The sequence below is a fragment of the Trachemys scripta genome, chromosome 5 (assembly GCF_013100865.1).
Source record: "Trachemys scripta elegans isolate TJP31775 chromosome 5, CAS_Tse_1.0, whole genome shotgun sequence".
Taxonomy (NCBI): Eukaryota; Metazoa; Chordata; order Testudines; family Emydidae; genus Trachemys; species Trachemys scripta.
In genome coordinates this window covers 29,992,761-30,007,758 of record NC_048302.1, presented here as the reverse complement: position 1 = coordinate 30,007,758, position 14,998 = coordinate 29,992,761, and the positions used below count along the sequence as shown (strand labels likewise).

At 42.5% G+C, this 14,998-nt stretch overlaps 1 protein-coding gene across 10 annotated transcripts in view; it reads left to right on the top strand.

Moving 5' to 3' along the window:
• The window catches only part of TBCK (TBC1 domain containing kinase), a 232,523-nt gene that overhangs the window by 180,974 nt on the left and 36,551 nt on the right, over positions 1–14,998 (top strand). The window contains exon 27 of one of the 10 annotated variants that reach the window (XM_034770800.1): positions 3,636–3,701. The exons of the other annotated variants lie outside the window; for them this stretch is intronic. The gene's annotated coding sequence lies outside the window, so the exon portion shown is untranslated. The remainder of the gene's footprint in view (positions 1–3,635; positions 3,702–14,998) is intronic. 10 annotated transcript variants of the gene reach the window in all.

Below are 14,998 nucleotides of genomic sequence, written 5' to 3'. Positions count from 1 at the left end.
ACAACCTTTGTAATCTCTTCTATACAGGGCAAGTTTTTGAAAAGAGGCTCAATTAAGGGGTGGTGTTGGGTGATAGTTTGCGTTGCAAGTTCTTGTTTATGATAAATCTTTACGTGGACAGGAGTCCCAAAAAAAGAAACGTGCAAGACCAGAAAATGCACAGAATCATTGAGCAACATCTAATTACAGTGAAGCAATTAGAAATGTGTTATGCCATTTACATTAACACTTGCATAACTTAAACCGGACCAAATTGAGTTGCTAATGTGTAGCACTACTTATTAATTTGTTATTGACATTTTAAAAGGATGAATAGAGGGAATGAGGATATAGAAAACTTCAGACTTTTAAAGAAAAGAATTGCACTTCATTTCTAGACTCCACTTTTACTGGTGTGTCTCAGATATGTTTTTTTTACAACTAAAAGGTACCACCACGCACAATGGGTCTTGTCAGTCTGAAAACTCTGCATGAAAATCTTTGTGTGTCTGGATTCTGTTGTTATGCCAGTTCCAACACTCAGTGACAATTTGATTTTATCTTTTCCTCTTAGAAGTGTGAGATTCTTGCAATTGTTTGGTAACTTGTTCTCGCTACAAAATTCTGTTTTTATGCTATCTAGTTTAAAAGAGAAAAGTAGACCTGTGTTTTGGTCATTGATATTCTCATACTACCTCTATTCCACCAGTTCCAGCACTGCTGGGAAGTCCTGCTGTTGGCATGGAGGTATGCCAGACTGCCAGGATGTCCAACGAAAGCATAGAAAGAAGACATCAGCTATGCCCTTCTTCTAGCAAACCCATTCCCCCTTGGCCTTTACAGGCCATTATGTAATCGTCGTTCTGCCAGTACATTCTCCGCAGCCCCAGTACCCAGCCCAGCACTGTCCTCTGATATTTTCATTATGTTCTTCTTCCAAAGGTTTTTCTGGCACCCAAAGATATTTGTGAAGTGAGTTTTTTGGGCAAAGGCAGTTAGTTCTCACATCCTTGATCTCCCTCCTGCCTTTATGCTTGGCAGGGCCCTTCCTTTCTGGCTATAACTTTGTCCCTTCCTCAACCTCATTCCTCTGATTCCAGAGCAAGTTCTCCATGGTCCTGTCAAATGTTGCCAATTCAGGGTGGTCCCTACTCATCTAAGGAGTTGCCAAAAATGACTATTGTGCGCCACTCGCCTCAAGGCAGATGCAGGCCAGGTTCCAATCAATCCTTTTCCCCCCGGACTACACCTTGAGTTGGTGGGAGGCTTGCATGCTCCGATGACCCTGAGAGCTGCACTGGAGGGAGCAGAATTCCTGGAAGGGCCATCCAAATCAGACAGGTCAAAGAGTAGGAGCCAGTTTAAAGGCAGTCCACCAGTCCTCCTGGTAAGGAGTTTTGACTCAGGCTAACAACCTTTGCAAAAATACTTTCTGGTATGGAAACAATGCAGAGAGAAGACCAGTCTGTCACAGATTTGACAATGCAGGCATTGATAGTGGAGAACTACAGTCTGTTAGACGAAAGACAAGATAATACCGGCCAACCAGCAATCCAGCTGAAACGACGATGATGATGGAAAATGAAAGTTGCAGGGAACTTAATCTGAAATGGCATTAAGGTTAAGACAAGAATTGGGTGTTGGAATGTTAGATCGCTTTGGAGCACAGGTAGACTGATACAAGTTATCAGAGAAATGAAAATTTGGCCTAAATGTACTTTGAGTAAGAGGAGGTAAACTGGATAAGACATGCGTCTGACGAAGTGGGTATTCACCCACGAAAGCTTATGCTCCAATACATCTGTTAGTCTTAAAGGTGCCACAGAACTCTCTGTTGCTTTTTACAGATCCAGACTAACATGGCTACCCCTCTGATACTGGATAAGACAAATTATTGTCAGAAGGTGTGATTGTTTTATATGCTGGAAGAGAGGATGATGCACACCGGTAATATGTAGGCTTATTATTGAGCAAGAAAGCTACTAAAGCACTGAAACAATGGAAACCTGTAAACTAAAGAATAACGACTACTCACTTTGTGATGAACCTCGCAAAAGTCACAATTGTTCAGTAGTATGTGCCAACAAACAACAGAAAAGAATGGTTCAAAGACCGTTTCTATTGATTGCAGAGCCTCCTTTACCAGATCCGTTAATATGTCATTGTCTCATGGAAGATCAAAATGCACGGGTTGGTGGTGTTAATATTGATATGAATACATTATGGGCAGATGTGGCATTCCCAAGACAGATGACAATGGTGAATGTTTTGTTGAACTCTGCATACTAAGCTATCTTTGCATTGGGATTACACTTTTCCACACAAGGAAAGCCATAAACTGACATGGATATCAAATGATGCTTCGCCTAGAAACAGTGTTTTGTATTATTTTGAATAGGATGAAAATTTCTGTTGACAAAGTACTATGAGAGGAATAGGCTGGATTTCGAGCCAGAAGGTTGTGTTCAGACCAGATTTTCGCATTTGAGAAGACTCATTGAGTGAGATTTAAAATTCCAGCAGAAGATAATTTCCTTGATTTCACAAAATAATTTGATAGTGTCCACACAGAAGCCCTCTGGAAGATCCTGAGACACTAAGGAATTCCAGCAAGGATTGTTAATTTGGTAAAAGCTTTTTTTGCCAAGTCTGTGTGCTGCATCAGGACAGAGAGCAGAGACCCGCAATGGTTTAAGATTGTTACTGGCATAACCCAATTTTCTTCTACCTTGTAATGAGAAAAGTGACTGTGGCTGCTGAGGATAGTGATGTTTTGTTTGAGCAAGAGAAAAGATGCAAGATTTAGATTTTGCAGATTATATAGTTGTATATGGGTTGTATATGTGTCTGGATGTGGGCTTGAATGGCAGAGTCAACCACCCAAATCTCCCTCATGTGAGAACTGGTGACACAAGAAGGATGCTCTTTGGGGCATCTGTTAGCTGGAATTTAAAGCCATGGAGTAGGAGTTGATCCCTTCCCAGGAAAACAGAACTTCATCAACCAGACGGCTGTGCCTTACATTGTCATAGAGTGAGACACACTGAGCTCCTGTCTTCGATCAAAGGTGATCAGGATTCTTGGCCTAAACAGTAGATATTATATGTAGTCTCCAGAAATGCAGACTATAACATACAACAAAGGCATGCCATTATATTTGGTCTACATTTGCAACCTGGGTATAAGCCCTAATGAAGCTTCTTCAGTCAGAGAATGTTTATATTTTCTGTTACCTGGTTTTCACAAAGGCATGAGTTCATATGTTGGTATCAGGAGCTATGAGAATCACTATGGCCTCGTTATCCCCACATTTCTAAATATATTTCCCTATCAAAAGGATTAGACAGGCCTACCACTTTCCTGTATGAAGTTGGAAACTTAATTTGCTCTTGTAAGCCTTGTCCCAACACCTTTTGAGTCACCATACTGTGTTTCCATACTACTTTTCTCTGGGTACACCCTGCACAGATCCACTAAGAGTGCTTAATGAACTGTTGTCTCTTCCAGAAGATTATTTCTATCCAGGAGGAACTAACTCCTTTTAATCTGTGAAGACAGATTTGACATCAGGCTTGTGTGTTGGCTAGAAAAAACATATTTTCCTTAACTGATCCCACCTTTCTAATGCCAGCATCATCATCCTTTTTGATTTGCAGCTTGTGAAGCAAATTGATGTCAGAGATGACTATCTGTTTTTGGAAGAAGTCTATATAGTCTCCCAGGTAAGTGTTAGGCTATTAATTTTGTGGTGAACAATGCCCTAAGTGATATCACTGTAATATCAGTAGGACAACTAAATCTGTAGTCTATTCATTATCTTAACAAACCCATTTAGTACCATCATAATCACATTACTGAACAAAAGTTAATATTGCAGGGGACCCTCCCAGCTGTCAGTGTGAAATAATCCAACATCTATTATGCACAGTTTAAAAAATATGACTGGCAAAGTGCAAGGATCTGTTTACAGTGATTACACTGTATTTTTGGTGTCATGCACTGGATGAGTTTAGATTAGACGTAATATATTGCTTGCAAAGCTTTTGGCCTCCTTCCAAAACCTGTTCAATCATACTGTAAATCACTATGATGGGTTTTGTTCTAAATCAACCTGTTGTGGTCTCTTGGTGTTATTACTACAGGATGATCTCAGACAGTACACACTTGTAATTCAGCTATTTTATTTCTAGATTAAAATTTTATTGTACACTTTAGCAGCCATATTCCATGATGCACTGATATATAACGATTCCCAGGACACAGTAACCTGTCTGAGGGAACAGATAAAGTACATAAACACATGGATTTATGCAGTAATCATTATGTTAAATGAGATGAGCATAGCCAGACATTAGAGAGCCAGCTTCAAAGTGATTACATTATGAATTACTGACTACAACAGTCTTGAACTGAAGGGGGCCAAAAAAAATTTTTTTTTTTTTGCCAGATATGGTATCTAGCACAACATACTCTTAAAAAGAAGTCTTCATGGTTTTAGTTCTGGTGAACTAAAGGTGCCAGTTTGATGGATCAGGGGAATAAAGTCTTGGAACAGAAGTCTTAGAAGTCTACAGAACAGTCCCTAGAGGGCTTCAGGCACTGTGGAAGGCATAATTTGTATTTTGGAAGGTCCAGTGTTTAGGGTGCTAGCTTGGCTGTTGGGAGGCCTGTACTCAATTCCCTTCTATAGACTTCCTGTGTGACCTTAGGCAAGTCACTTAATCTCTCTGTGCCTCAGTTCCCCATCTGTAAAATTAGATTAATAGCACTGCTCTATCTCTCAGGGGTTCTGTGAGGAGAAATACATTAAAGATTGTGGTACACTCAGATACTATAGTGATGGGAACCATATAGATACATAAGATAAGGTAAATACTTCGTTCTTTGGAACAAGTGAGTCCTTTGCTTTTCTAACATATCAAGCAGTCAGAAGCATGTGACAACCTGACTCCACCACCCCAATGTAGGGAAAATGGACCTGGAGCTATGGAACAGAGCAGAGAGAAGCTTGAAGTACAGGGAGGACCTCATCCAGCTGGGCCATGGGATATGTCCTGGACTCTAAAGAAAAGAGTCTGGTGGGGCTACAGGTTCCCCTCCTCACCCCCAAATCTTAAAATGACTCCTAAATGTCCTGGGGGTAGGAGCCCATAAACAGCGCCCCTCCCTTCCAATTGAGCAGGAGGATGCGGGCAGCAAACATTTCTCCTTGCTCTAGAGGATTGGGACCCTGCAGGGGAGGAATCAGAGAATTCCCTAGAGGGCTTCAGGCACTGTGGAAGGCAATCTGTAAAATACCTCATCAGAGTCACTGTAGGGCGCCTTCGCCTGTGAGTCAGGCTACAAGGGCAGAGACCAAAAAAGAGGAAAAAGAATGGGGGGGGGAGGGGCCAAGGAGGAATGTGCTCTCTAACTCTTCCTTCTCCCCCTCCTCTGCAGAGGAAGGAGAACTATTGGGCTTCATATCTGAGCAGGCTCAGGGGAAGACACAACATAGATTCTCCCCTCGTCCCTGCCCACACAGTTCGAGGCCATGTACAGAAAGGTTGTATCTACCGTACAGATCCAGCTCAACAGGCTTCAGAGAGCAAGCCTCAATGCAAGTTTATACCCTCAGAATCCTCTCCTAAGGCTTCAATTCCCTGGAATTTCCTTTGAGAATGTGATCATGGAGGGGTGGGACAAGCCTGACAAAGGCAAATATATCAGTAAAAATCTCCTCAGGTCTACAGGCTACAGGAGCCAAAGGACTCTCTTGCTGAGGTCCCAAAGGTCACTGCTGCAGTTGCATCCCTAGGAAGTGATATGGTTATCCCCTCAGAAGGGGAATTCTTCCCTAAGGACCAGACAGGAAAGTGGAGGCCACTCTCATAAAAAGTCTTCGAGGCCTCTTTGCCTACCTTGAGCGTGTGTCTCACAGCAACATGCTTTGCTAGAGCATGTCTCCTAGCTGGAGGATCTCAGGGTACTAAGGGACAGAGATCACACCAATTTCAGCCCTACTCTTAAAAAAAAATCTCCATAGCGACAGTGTTTATAGCCAAAACTTCACTAAATACAATGAAGTTTTCAGCCAGTGCCATGGCATCCACGTGCAGTTCAACCCTTGGAAGGTGGATTCCCATTCTAAACAGGTTGTGTGCTCAGCAAAATGTACAGGCTCGATTCTCTTTGGACCAAAGCTAGAAGAAGTGGTGGAAAATTCAGCGAAATACAAGCAGTTCCTCCTGTCCTTGTTAAGTGCCCTCAGGAAAGAATACAAGCCGATGTTCAGACAGAGATGCTCCTTTCCCCTCTCTACCGCGCAGAAGTACCAGTGAAGGGAAAGCAGATTCTCTACAGGTAAGCCCCGAAATCAAGGTTTGGGGGGGAAAGCCCAGAGGTGGCCCTGCAGCTTCCAAAACCACCTTATGACAATGATCAGGTGTGCCTACTCCCAGAGCTGAAGCTAGGAGGCAGAATTTCCCACTTCACAGAGCGGAGGTATGCATCCACAATGGACACATGGGTGGAGGACACAGTGAGCCAGGAGTACTCCCTCAAACTTGAGGGCTCCACCTTATCCTTTCTTCATCAAGTCACTCATTTCCAACCGCCCTGAAAAACGTGAGCCAACCCAGAACAAGATTTCTCATCTTCTGGATAGAGGAGTATTAGAAAGCCTGCCTTCAGAAGAAACATTCTAAGGATTTTACTCCATCTTCTTTATGGTGCAGAAGCTTGAGGTGGGGGAGTTAGAGCCATCCTCGACCTAAGAGGCTCAGAAGCTGCTGACAAGGACACAGTTCCAAATAAAAGAAAAGGAATACTTGTGGCACCTTAGAGACTAACAAATTTATTAGAGCATAAGCTTTCGTGGGCTACAGCCCACTTCTTCGGATGCATATAGAATGGAACATATATTGAGGATATATATATACACACATACAGAGAGCATGAACAGGTGGGAGTTGTCTTACCAACTCAGAGTTGTTCCCACCTGTTCATGCTCTCTGTAGGGGTGTATATATATCTCCTCAATATATGTTCCATTCTATATGCATCCGAAGAAGTGGGCTGTAGCCCACGAAAGCTTATGCTCTAATAAATTTGTTAGTCTCTAAGGTGCCACAAGTACTCCTGTTCTTTTTGCAGATACAGACTAACACGGCTGCTACTCTGAAAAAAATAAGTTTCAAATGGTAACCATGGCCTCAACAGTGCCTTGTTATTTCAAGGAGACTTCCCGACATCAGTGGATTGTAAGGTCATGTCACTGCAGACTCCTGAGAAAATTTGCCTTTTTGGACTGTGTTCGGTCACCAGGGACTTTACAAAAGTAAGGTAGTGATCATAGCCAGGCTCAAGGCACAGAGTACACCCTGTCTCGACAACATCCTGATAAGAGCCCCATCCCAAGCCACAGCTAAGACTCTGGATCTCCTGAAAGCAAATGGCTTTGTCTTCAACATTAAAAAAGAGCTCCCTGATTCCTTCAACCATCATCTCTCACCTAGGAGTGGACATAGATAGAAAAATCTAGCTGTCACTTGAAAGGTTCTAGAAAATACAGGGTCTTGTTACCTGTAGAAGTCGTACTAGAGCACAGTGTCTTCAGCTTTTTGGCCTTCTGGTATCATGTATAGGAATCACTCAATTGTGAAGATCGCACAACAAGTACCTTCAATCCTTTCTCCTGGAATCCCTCCCCAGAACTCATGAAAGACCCAAGTGCAAGTCCCAATCTAGGCACTCAGCTCCCTCAACCTTTCTAGACTTGTACCCCTTTCAGGAGTCTGATTTGTCTTGCGTACCCCAAGTTTCACCTCACTTAAAGACTACTTCCTTACAATATCTGTCATAAAAATACAAAAGTGTCACCGCCCACTGTTACTGAAAAATTGCTTACTTTCTCATTTGTCTATATGACATTTTAGTTTGCACTGACTTCGCTAGTGCTTTTTATCTAGCCTATTGTAAAACTAGGCAAATATCTAGATAAGTTGATGTACCCCCAGGGTACGCATACCCCTGGTAGAGAACCATTGCATGAGAATATCCACAAAGGCCTGCTCCTATGCCTTCCAGATCCTCTTGTCCTCACTACCCATACGAGCCTGGAGAGCCAGGATGCTCATCTGGGTTTTCAAACTACCCAGGGAACCTGAAATCTAGAGGAAGCATAAATCTTTTGAAACTGAGAGCAGTCAAGCTAGTAACTTTTTCAGTACGGTGAACTTAAAGATTCTCGAAAAAGTTTGTACACCCTTGAACGAAAGTTCTGGATCTCTCTGAAGGGAAATCACATCCCAATTCAGGCAGACAACACAACTACAGTAACGTACATAAACAACCAAGGAAGGACAAGGAGCCCAAAGCTACACGTAGAAGCGATGAAAATAATGAAATGGCAGAGCAGTCTCTCCTATCTCTCAGCGCGATGCACATAAAAGGGGAATTGTAGCAGAAGGTGGACCGGCTCAGCAAGTGCAAGCTCAACAATCTGGAGTAATGCCTGAATCAGGAGGTCTTCAGTCTGCTATCGAGGACATTTGGTCTTTCAGCTGATTTTGTTTGCAAGCCGCAAGAATACAAAGAAGCCAAGGTACTTCTCCAGGGAGATAGATTCCGACTCCATGGCCCACATGGCCCCCGGGCCTACTTCGTGTTCCCACCTTGCCTTCCCTGGGGAAAGTGATTCAGAAAATAAGATGGGAGCAGGAAACGGTCATATTGATAACTCCCTGTTGGGCAAAGAGACCTGGTTTTCCGACCTGATAGACCTGACAGTAGTTTCCACTACAGTTACCATGGAGACCAGATATCATCTTGCAAGGGCAGTTTCTCCATCCAGATCCAGACCAGTGTCAGCTGACAGCCTGGTTATTGAAAGGAAAGCTTAAGCAAAGCCGGGTCTGTCTTCCAACATAATCAAGAATTTGCTAGCTTCCAGGAGAGACATGACTTTAAAGGCATATTCTGTAAGGAAGCAAGGCATAGGCATTCTTGCCTAGCGGTCACAGTTGGGCTGAGATCTGCCCATCAGTGACGGGAGTCACTGGGCAGGAGTTGGAGGAATCGCAAGGCCAGGTCCCGTAAAGAAGAATCAGGCCGGGATCAGAGACCAGAGATCACAGGCAGTACCAGTTTAGAATTTGAGAGGCAGGAACTGGAGTCGTAGTCAGGCTGGAGTCAGAGACTAGAGATCAGGAGACGAGGTGAAGTCTGGTGTTGCAGCAGGCCAAAGTCTGTGTGGTTGCTCAGACAACTTCCTGGAGCAACCTCTGGGGTTAAGTAGGGGCATTTGGCCAATCAGAGGGCCATAGGATACTGTCATTCTGGGTCACATGGGTGGTATTTCCTGCAGCGCCTACTCTCCATGTGGCTCCCTGGCCTTGCCTTTGCATGGCTTCCAGGGGGCACCGTTGGAATATTAGCCAGCCCAGGCTCTGTAGATCAGGTTCTAGTCCCCAGGTCCTTACATACTTTTGCATCAGGTCCAGGTTCAGTGTCTGGTGCCAAGGGCATGATATGGACTCCAAGAATCCAGAGTTTGCAGTCCTTTTGGACTTTCTACTGGAAGGCATAGACAAGGGCCTTCAATCCAGCACCATAGCGTCAAGTTTCTGCTCTCAGCAGCATCCTTTCCATGGTGTCTGGAATTTGTGCAATAGAATCCCCAAATCTCCACCTTCCTATGAGCTGCCAGATTGGCTCAATGGGATCTACCACTAGTTTTGAAGGATCTAATAGATCATCCCTTCTAGCCACTCACTTCAGTGACTGCCTTTTACCTGTTCATAAAAACTTGTTTTCTGGTCGCTATGACGTCTGCTAAATGGGTATCCGAGCTGGTGGCATTGTCTATGCAAGAACTCATTGTGTGTTTCACAAGATGGTGGTACTGAGAACTCTTTTCTTCCTAAAGTAAATTCTCCCTTCCATACTTACTAAGAAATCATCCTCCATTCATTCTGTTCGAAGCTTCAACATCTGACAAAGAAGTGGCAAATCTTGGATGTCATGAGAACGCTGACAATCTACATCAAGCACACAGAATCCATGAGGAGGTCAGGATGCCCTGTTCATGTCCTTCCAGTCTAAATGTCCAGGATTCAGAGTTTCCGAGTCATCCATCACTAGATGGATTAGGCTCTGTATTGTTGAGGCCTACAAGGCATGAGAAAACCCTGCTCTGGAGGTTTTCAAGGCACACTCAAGTTCTCTAGCTGACTCGTGCAGAGCAGCCAGTTGGTTTTCAGCCAGCATCTTCATCAAACACTACTAGGTTGGCTTTCTATCAAAAGCAGAGGCCTTCTTTGGCAGGAAGGTACTATAGGTGATCACCCAAAAAGGATGTTGCCATTTGAGAAATTCTTACAACAAAGGGTGTGGGGAGGTCCCTTTTATCTATCTTATTTCTGGATTTATTACCTTAGATTCCAAATCTCTGTTCACTGCTCACTACTTCCCAGCTGTCTCTGTTGTGGAGACGCTGGGATGCAGAATGGAAGTTTTCTCCACTATTCTCCTTTCCGCTAGCAGTGACTCGATTCTACCCATGCTGGATGGCATTATGCCAAAGGGTCAGATATTTTATTTGTGTTGCATCATAAAGATGCAGGCCATATGCCAATTATTATACATAGTTGTAGTGTTCCCATTGACGTTACTGATATTCTTCTGAGAGTTTTACACCGTTGGGGAATGACTCAGCTGTCAGCAAGAAGGAACAGAGATGAGTGGCCAGTGCACACAGTATTGCATCTTTGGACCGCCTCTGTGAGCTGCAGTGTTGAGAGGAGCAGCCCAGATGTCTCAGAATTGTGGGAGACGCTGGCAGCAGAAAGCAGATTGTCGGTAAGAAATCTTCCGGGTTTCAGAAGTCTGGAACAAGAGGGGGAATATCTGGTAAACTTAGATTTGCATTTCTTGAGTGTTCAGGGTTACAAACTTTTTCGAGACTCTTTTAAGTTCACAGTACTGAAAAAGTTACCATTTGTGTCAACCGTCTTATTATTCATCCAGAGGTCAGTTATGTATTCACATGCCCATAATCTCTAGCTAGGTTTGCTCAGACAGCAAAGAATAAACATTTAGTCGTCATCAGTCTGAAGGATTATCATCATTATTATTGACTATGTTAGGTTTCAGCTCAAAAGATTACATAAACTCATATACAGAAGCCTCACTTCACAGTTGAAATACAGCCACCTCTAAGATGAAACGTGGCACAACACCGTAAAAAGTTTAGGACCAAATGTGAATAATACTGTATCTAAATGAAGCTTCGGAAGCCATTTAGGTAGGCAGAAGATTTGTAATTACAAGGGCTGGAATTTGGTCGACACTAGTGTTTACATCCCTGCTCTTAACATAAGTGCCACTGGATTGTAGATGACTATAAGTTAAAGCACCTCCAGTAGTCCAGTACTTTAACAGCAAACCTTAAGCAAGGGCCAGCATTAGCTCAGAAGGAAGAGTGGCACCCACTGAATCCAGAGGCTGCACCTTGAATGAGGGAACAATCACCCCAGCTCCTACCCACTCTCCAGGTGCCACGGTAGCTGCTCCTGCCCCTCCAGGTCTTGTTCTCACCTCCACCCTCCATAATTGCCACAATTATTGTCTGCCAATTAGCAAAGGTGGTCCTTGCCCCCTCTGGCTGCTGGATTGAGATCTGACCAGAATCTGTTGGGCTCTCAGCTCCCAATCAGCCAATGGAGAGACAGTAACTGGAGCTAGGTGGCATTGGGTGGAGTTGGAGGGGAAGCAAAGCTGAGCGAGGGGTGTTTCTAGATGCAGGGGCAGAAACATAGATCATCCCTCCCCAGCCCTGTAGATTCCACCGCCCTGACTGAGTCCCTATCACAGGATGTTAATTAGAAAAAAAAAAGACCTGAATTTTCATTCACACATATTCCAAAACATATTTGTGATGAAGAAAGTGGAGAGGTTAGATTAATAGATTTTTAAGGCTAGAAGTGACTATAGTAATTGTCTAATCTAACCTCCTGCATAACACAGGCCATCGACTCTGTGAATTAATTCCTGCCTCAAGTCCAACTGATGTGCTTGAACTAGAGCATGGCTTTAGAAAAATTCCCATCTTGATTAAAAAATTTCTGGTCAGGGAGAACCTACCTTAATACTTAGTAAATTGTTCCAAAGGTTAATTACCCTTTTAATTAAAATGTAAACCTTATTTCTAGACTGAATTAGTCTAACTTCAACTTCCAACCATTGAATCTTGCTATGCCTTTGTTTGCTAGATTGAAGAGCCCTCTATTTTTGTTCCCCAAGTAGGTACCAATAAACCGTGATCAAGTCAACCCGTAACCTTCTTTTTGTTCATCTAAACAGATTGAGCTCCTTCAGTATATCACTTTTAAGGCATGTTTTCCAATTCTTTAATCATTCTCATTGCTTTTCTTTGAACCCTCTCCAATGGTGAAGTTTGGAGTTGTAGATGTCTACTTGCTAAATCCTTCAGTCATCTTTATGGTGCATATATGAAAAACTGTATGTAGCTCTTGCTACAGTTAAGCAATAATGAAATATGGTGCAGTTTGCATTGATTAAAATACTGGCAGTGATGTCAAATATTAATTTAGATTAGCACATGCTGTAAAAATAAATACAAAACTTTACATTCTAACTCTCCTGTAATAAAATCAGTTCATAGCTTTGCCAATAACCATCTACAAGGCAGAAATTGTCTTTGTACATTTTTAAAAAACTTTGTCCTTTTGTTCTATTTTCCTTCCAATCTCTTTTTTGGGGACTTCAAAGTAGCCTTGTGGTTTGCATTGTAGGAAAGTGATGTGTGGAAGATGAGAAGCAGACCTGAATGTCTTTAAAGTTTGCATGGCTCCTGTATATCATGCTCTTAAAGAGCAACTGTGGTTTGTCATGGCTTGTCCACATTGGGATCAGAACTGTGCTAGCTCTGAGCTTCTTGAAACACAGGAGAGGGCTAGCAGAGTTCTCTCATAGCATCCCTAACCAGAGTACACTGTATTTTTTGTCTCAGAATTGTGTCGGAACATGTTCAAAAACACACTACATACTATATAGGAGGCTAGCCTATAGCATTGTTTTACTATCATGGTTTTCCTTAATACATAAATAACATGGCCTCAGAAATTGTGCTAGAGCCCTGCTAGCAACAATCTCATTTAAATATGTTTCTAGCCAATATGGTTTGACTCCAGTTCTCTGGCTAGTGAGGCTGGCTGGAAAACAAGATTTCTCTTTCTTGAAAAATTTTGAGGTTTCAGAATTTGTTTTTGTTCTGTGGTGGAATGAAAATGAGACCTTTTGAAAGTTTTCATGAAAAAATGAGAGAGAGAGAGAGAGAGGGAGACACCCCCTCCAGACTATTCAATAGCCTGGTGGTTAGGGTACTCACTTTTCTAGCCCAATTAATATTTAATAATTTATATAAAGAGGAACTGCTCCAAAAGGAAAGAGAGAGAAACTGACTCTGTATCCCAGTTGTTAGGGCACTTGCTTGGGATGTCAGAGACCCAAGTTCAAGTCTATGCTCTGAATCAGACAGAGCAGGGACTTGAACCTGGGTTTCCTATAGTCTAGCTGTGTCCTAACCAAGCTATTGGCTGTTCTGGGGTGGGTGTTTCTCTGGTTTTGGCCAAAAATTCTATCCTGGACCAGAGAATTATTTTGACAAACTGGCATTTTCTGATGAAAGAATGCCTCAGTTTCCCATCTATAAAATGGGGATAATAGTACTTCCTTTCTCTCCCTTTGTAAGCTCATTTGGGGAAAAGAGATGCATACCAGGTATATGTACAGGACCTAGCACAAGGTTGCCCTTATCTCAACTGGGGTCTGTAGGTGGTACTATGATACCAATAACTAATAAGTGGGAAGCTACATATTTTTGGTGCATATCTCTGTTTTCCCCTCCTCACCTTTATGTCGGTATCAACAACAGGAGTCGGTATAGAGCAAATCTTGTATTTTATCAGAGATGTACCAGAACCAAAACTTAGGATCTGAATGCCTTGTAAACTTTGGGAAAGTTGAGATCTGGATCCAAACTTTGAGAACTGGATCTATTTCTCAGGTACTTAGTGTTTAAACAAAATAGTATGTGACATGTTACAGTTATAGTTGTAGATGCTATTCTGGTTTTCTTAGCTTCCATACTCTCATGTTGTTATACAAAATGAATGTGCTTGAACAGCAGAGCTGGGATCCCTGTTCATTCTCCAGGTATTCCCAACATGTTCCATCCATCAGCTGTCTGAAGGCAGGTTTTTGTCCTTAATATTTATTCACCTGGCATTATCACAGCAAGCTGACTCCAAAGTGAGTCATGGTTACACCTCTTTTCAGGCATCTCTGTAAAGGGGAATTTTATCTTGCTTCTGGGGTAAATACATAATTCTGGCACCACTGAACACAAAAGTAGCAGAAGAAAGATTTATCATCCTGTGTAATTGTTATTACTTAAAATAACAAACGTATAACTATCTGGGGCTTCAGGAACACATTCTTTTAGTGTATGCAAGGTATTTGAGAAGTTTTAGATTTCCAGACATTACATTGTATAATTTGATCTGCCCCCAGCCCTGTTCACCACTCTAAATACCTCTCCCTCTTAATCCTCTAAAGCTTTAATGATCCCATTATGTTTCTGGCACTTTAGAATTCTACTTCAAGCAAAGTTGTTTCTGCAATCCCAGTTCATTGAATGAAAATGGGAGCTGAATGTTCATGTTGGAACTTATTGACTCTGAGCGCTACAGATTTTTACAGCAGAACCAGTTAAAATTCTACAGTTGTAACTCTGCATTGATTAAGGTACTATTATGGATCCTGTTCTAAATATAGGAAGATACCGTAGTATCTGCAGGTATTCGGAGCCGGGAATATTGAGCTTTTAGTAGCCGTTACTGTAATATAGCTAACAAATAGTTTTCTTGAAAAGGAGGTTAAGAACTTTCAAGTCAAATGGAGGGTATTGTGAGAAGTTGCACCCCGTACCAGTCGAGGGTGTTGTGTCTCTAGAAAT